The sequence below is a fragment of the Oryzias melastigma genome, linkage group LG9 (assembly GCF_002922805.2).
Source record: "Oryzias melastigma strain HK-1 linkage group LG9, ASM292280v2, whole genome shotgun sequence".
In the NCBI taxonomy this organism is placed as follows: domain Eukaryota; kingdom Metazoa; phylum Chordata; class Actinopteri; order Beloniformes; family Adrianichthyidae; genus Oryzias; species Oryzias melastigma.
The window spans coordinates 22,045,118-22,051,132 of NC_050520.1; the positions used below are offsets into that span (position 1 = coordinate 22,045,118).

Sequence of the window (6,015 nt, forward strand, 5' to 3'; positions counted from 1 at the left end):
AAAAAAAAAAAAAAAAAAAAGTTATTATCTTATAATAGATATGAAGACATTATAGAAAGTTTAGTTTCATAAAATGTAAAGGTTTAATATATAGAATAATGAAGTACTAACTAAGGCGTAAGTTAGATTTGGAAATCATTAAGCAATTAAAACAAAAATAAAACTAAAGAAGACTAACAACTGAAATAAACTTTTATACACAGATACATCAAACATAGGATAATTAGTCATGAAACTCAACACATGCACACACATCCACATACACTTATAAATAATTCAGTTGTTGCCTTTAATCCTAGACACTTCAACTCAAATGCATACAGAACATGACACAATGATACAATTAATTATTAAGTTTGTCAAAAGGAGTTTAAATAATTGCTTACGGGGTACACCCTGTCCACAACCACACACACATATCCTCTCACATTCACACCCATAGGGACAATTTAGAGTCGCCAATTCAAATAAGAAGCATGTTTTAGGAATGTGGGAGGAAGCTGGAGACCCTGGTGAAAAATCGGAAAACATGCAAACTCTACACAGAGAGGTCCTGCTGAGACTTCAATCAGGGCCTTCTTGCTGTGAGGCAAGAGCGCCAACAACTGCACCACCCTGCAACCCATTTTAAATGTTATTTACATAACTTATCCTTGTCTGCTTCTAAACGTCACTCATCTTTAAAGTAATTATTTATAATTTACAGACACAGACTTTGGTCAAAAAGTTCAATACTTTGTGCGAAGAACAATGTCATGAGAATGAATAAATATTAAGATATATTATAATTCACCTCTGAGTATCGTTTTTTTCCTGTATTTGTTTTAAAGCAAAGGGTTTCAAAAGATATAAAATTGACAAAAGTATTGATTCAACCTTAGGACCTATCAAAGATCTATGCAGCTTCACATTACAACCTTTAATAGGATTAGGCATCACATAAAGTAGAAATTGGATATAAACATAACATCAAATGTGATTTGTTTAATTATTCTATGAAGAAACATGACTGTTTACTATGGTTTCATTAACTGTTAAATGCATTAAATACACATTAAACCTCATATCTTATGTCAAATATGACAGTTCTTATAAAAGAACTTCATTTAAGTCTATGCCACAATCTGGTGCATTTAGTTTCTATTGGATATCTATTTATTTTCTTCTCAAATTGTTCAGAACAGAAAAAAAAACATCAACAATAACAGAAAGGAATGCACCAGTACAATTATGGGGCCAATTATTATTATTTTATATAATAGCCTAAACTTTAATGTACTCTTAAAACGAAGCAAAAATGAAGAAAGGTTGAAAATTATATTTTTTTAAAATCTGTCAGAGAACTGAAAACTGGGTTACTGCACATTTACTGATTAACAAGCCAGAAAAGGTCTTGAAGTTAAGTCATAGCAACAGGACTTAAAAATTGTCTTTCTTGAAATATTTTGCTGCTCATCTAAGTGGCTTCATCTGTGTTTATCCATTGGTTATACTGTTTTTAAAAGGTGCTTTCAGTGGATCTGAGGCTTTCAGAAGTCTGTTCTAGAGCTGTAGAGCATAGAAGGTGAATGTTCAATGTTTGGTTTTCACTCTAGGAACTGACAACAGAATGGATCCAGATGACCATCCTTGGTCTGGAGGTTAATCATGTATTTGGTATTAAACCACTCAGGATATTCTATTGTACGAGGCAAAGCCAAATACAAAAAAAAAAAAATCTAAAATCATTAAGTGAACTAATTGACATGACCAGAATGTCTCAAAAATAAAATAAGTGGTAAGAGCATCTTTTTTATGTTACTGATGAATCATCTCCAGTTCATCTAAAAGAGCATTTCAAAACCTAAATAAGAAAATTTTATATTAATTCAACCTTTAACAAATCAGTCTATTAATCTTTTTGTTTTCTATGTGAATAAGTTCCTCTCCTTTGAAACTGAAGTTCTATACATCAGAGAACATGCTTTGAATGAAGATAGTCACTGCATATGAAGGCGGGGCAGCAGATCTAAAGTACGAACTAAACAATCATCTACAATACAATAAAAACACATATATACAGTATAATGTTAATTTTACTGCCAAAAATGTTTTTTACTGTTGGATTTTTAAAATGTTTAACTATGGTTGGTAAAATACCTGAAGAAACTAAGTGTGAACATTCAAGGACAGCCCAAGACTCCAGCTGTGCAAATTAATGAATTGAAGGTTAGCAGTTCTCTTAAGTCAACATTATTGAACTTCACGTGTGTGTGTGAGTGTGCATGCAACAGACACAAGTGCAGAATCATGCAGAAGTATGGACACAACGTCCGTCTCTGAACAGTAAACAAAAGACCCACAAAGCTCACTATAGTGACTCCAAATGCAAAATAACAGGATTACAAGAGCTTTTAGAAATCTCTGGAGATGCTGAGCTCAAACAAACACGATTAGGACAGCATGCGATATTGATTTACTACAGACCAAAAAGACTCTGATGTGAGCAACAAAGATAAATTCTTCCTATAAAAAAAAAAAAAAACAAGACTCAATTCTTCATGCTGAACCACAGCAACAGAAAGACAGGTAAAGTACAGGTTCTTGAACCAGACATTTTTTTTCCCTGACACTGGTCTGTCCTTGGGGACGAGCTCAGAGAAAAGAATCCATTTCTTTCCCGTCCCTTGGGTCCATTTGACTCCATCTCTAACCGCTGAATATTGATGGATCTGCCATGAGAGACACGCGCGCCAAAGACAGATCCTAAACACAAACTCAGAATGACAGGAATTGAGTTAAAGAGTAGAGGGAGGTGAGGAAATGACGCTGTGTCCACCTGCTCTATGTGTGAGGTTGAAACAATGGCTCAATACAAAACAAGCACATCAGGTTCCCATTTGAACAAAGACAGTCTTTCAAAGAAAAAAGACTGTAAATGTAAAAATATCAACAAATGTTATGTCAGATAAAAGTTGGTCTAATGGAGTGAAGCTTTTTCTTTAAGCATTGGAAATATTGAGTGTCTTCCTGCTTCCTATGCTAAACCCCACTGGAGTGAATGAGCTCCTCTTTCTTACAGAACATCAATAAACTCCAGATGCAGACGAGATTTAGCGTCTTGATGCTTAAAGAAAAAAGCAGATGGATGCAAAAGGATTAAACGGACACACTGCACTGAGCTTCAGTCTTTTGAGACATGCTGTAAGTATCTAAAAGCCTCACTTCCATTTACGTTTTTATACTTTTAACAGATTTAAGTTTAACAAAGAACTCCCTCAGTTTTTGAACAAAGAGCCAAAATTTGATCACAGTAACATATTTCTGATAACAAAAAAAAGAACGTCAAAGGACTTTCTCCATAGGAGAACAATAAATTCACAATTTACCAGTGGATCCTGCTGCTACTTCCTTTTACTTCATTTTTACACATTTAGCTTGGAAACTTATTTCTTTTTCTCAGCCACATTAAAGATGTCTGTCTTCAAAACACACACATGTAAAATGACAAATAGTAATGACACACTCTTATTAATAATATAATAAGAAGTAGTTACTTGTGCCATAGAAAAAAAATGGGAGTTGTTTGGATGTGACACTGCTTAAATTGCACCAAAAACCAAGCTAAACCACAGAATAACCCAGTGGTTTGTTTCAGATGCAAACAAAAATGCATGAAACCCTCCCACTCTCCTTTTTGGGGTATCAACCCAAAAGAGCAAAGTCTTTTTACAGGAGGATGTGGTTAGCCCAGGGCTCTACACGAGCCAGACTCTCGTTCCTCACAGGGATGACAGGTAATTTCCAGGCTCTGCTAATCCATTTCTGCAGAACAATAACCTGTTCCTGCATTTTCATTACCAAGGACATTACAACAGCTGGTCTTTTAATAGTAGAGATCCTGTCTCGTGTTAAAAGAGGGGAAAAAAGAAAACAAAAACTTAAATTTCTCTTTGCATCTTTGGGACTGAGCTCATCTTTCATTTTATATTCCAGATAAATGACGAAAGTTGAATGTGTCAGCAACTGATAGAGAAGGGCCCAGAATGCAGGAGCGAAATAAAAAGATGACCTAACAGATGACCTGACCATGAAGAACTGAAAACATGACACTTAAATAAATGGGGGACAATTAACTGAAATGAAGGCAGCTGGAGGAGAGTTTAAAGATGTCATACGGTGAGGTTTTGAGTTTGAGGAGGCTTTTGGGACGGGAAGAGAATATCTATGGATGGGTTATTGATTTTTGTCAGAAGGACCAGGTTGCTGAAGAGAATATAGTTTTTTTATAGTCTACTTTGGTAGTCTCACACTCCAACTCACACTTCTACTCAGTGGGTGTGGAAATGTACCTTGACTTTGCTGCCGCTTTCCATTTAAACAAGAAGAACAACCAAGATAACAATGGAAAAACCAAACTTAGGTGCTCAACATCCACAGGACAAACATTTTAAGTCATGACTTCACCTCAAGACATCACCTGGAAAAATGAAGACCTTCATTGGAATGTGTCCCTTTTGATTTTTACCTTGATTTATAAAAAAAACGTGTATTGTGAACCTTTTTTTCTGTTCTATCGGTTGAATATTTTTAAAAGTGTGCATTTACCATTGGCAGAAACTCGCACAGTGATGCAGACAATGAAGAGTCACCAATCGACCCATTAAGCAGATCTTCCTTTTAGAGGAGGAAGCCAAAATGCTTGGAGAAAACCCCACACATCCACAAATCCCAGAAGACTCATCACTGATCACTGTGAGACAAGAGTGCTAACCACTACACCACCGCCAAGCCCAGCCTTAAGTTGTTTCCTGTCTAAACTATGTAGAAGTTTTACTTCAACTCAAATACATGATCTTCATTTAATAGGAAAGCTTGATAGATTCAGTGACGAATGTGTTCATTTTGTTTGCATTATCTGCTAAAGAATCTGACGTTTCTGGAGTTATCGTCTGCAAAACCACTAGAATGTTCCAAATCTACATCCACACATTAACCAGAGGGCAATATTCAAATCTGCTGTTAAATATAACTCATTTGGATCACTTTGTGAAAACAGCAGGGCAGTTTATGAAATTCTACTTTAAGAATTCCAGCATTTTTTAACCCACTTAATGAGAGCAACATCAAAAATGCACTAAACCCTGTAGATACATTTTTGGTGCATTTGTGTAGGATTAAGTCGTTTTTATTTTTTGTTTTTTACTTAAATTGTTCGATTTTTAATTTAAACCAATTATGAAATCTATTGTGCTGCGTGGTCCTGTGTGCCATTTGTTCAGTTTTGCTGTTGAAGTCGTACATCTGCATAATAGTTTAGTAAAAACATTTTTGGGGATTATAAAATCTGAGTGCATTTTGGCAGCTGCACAGTCAATTATCCTAAAACTTAGAGATCTCAAAAAGAGCACAAATGTGCTTTTTGCATGCAGAAAGAGCGAAACATCATCTATGAACTGTTAATTAAAAAGTGCACATCTATATTTTTTCGTTGTGAGCTGAAGTTCATTTTCAAAATCCATAAAATCAGAGCACCAATCAGAAAGACAGTTCGTACTGAAGCTAGGATGTACCAAGGATCATTGGTTTCTTCAGTACTTTCCTTTTGGATCCACACACAGAAACACAAAGACACATTCTGGGCGAGAGGCTCTTGAGGTCTGCCAGGGAGGCTTATTGAATTGCTAGAAATGTATCTTTTTGGTACTCAGGCTAATTATAGAACATACGGGGGAGTGAAACTGCACAAGGAGACTGAGGTTGTTTCCACTTGTATCGGTCTTAAAAACCTTACTATTGTTTTTTTGTGTGAGACCAGCCTGACACGTCTAATAAAATGAAGCCAAGACGCTACTGTAGGAAGTCTTTTTAGCTTTGAAAGCCTGTCATCTACATACAGTAATCCCACATGATGTAAAGATGGAATAATCTGCAGGAAATGGGTTATGTAGAGTCTCAGGGCCGCAGAGACCGTAGAGGTTTTTAAGAAGAGGCTCAAGACGCACCTTTTTAATGCTGCTTTTAGTTGACCTTATG

The 6,015-nt window shown here is 35.7% G+C and overlaps 1 protein-coding gene across 6 annotated transcripts in view; it reads right to left on the reverse strand.

The window, feature by feature from the left end:
* Window positions 1–6,015, reverse strand: part of mctp1a (multiple C2 domains, transmembrane 1a) — a 119,337-nt gene that overhangs the window by 78,748 nt on the left and 34,574 nt on the right. The gene's annotated exons all lie outside the window — the stretch shown is intronic.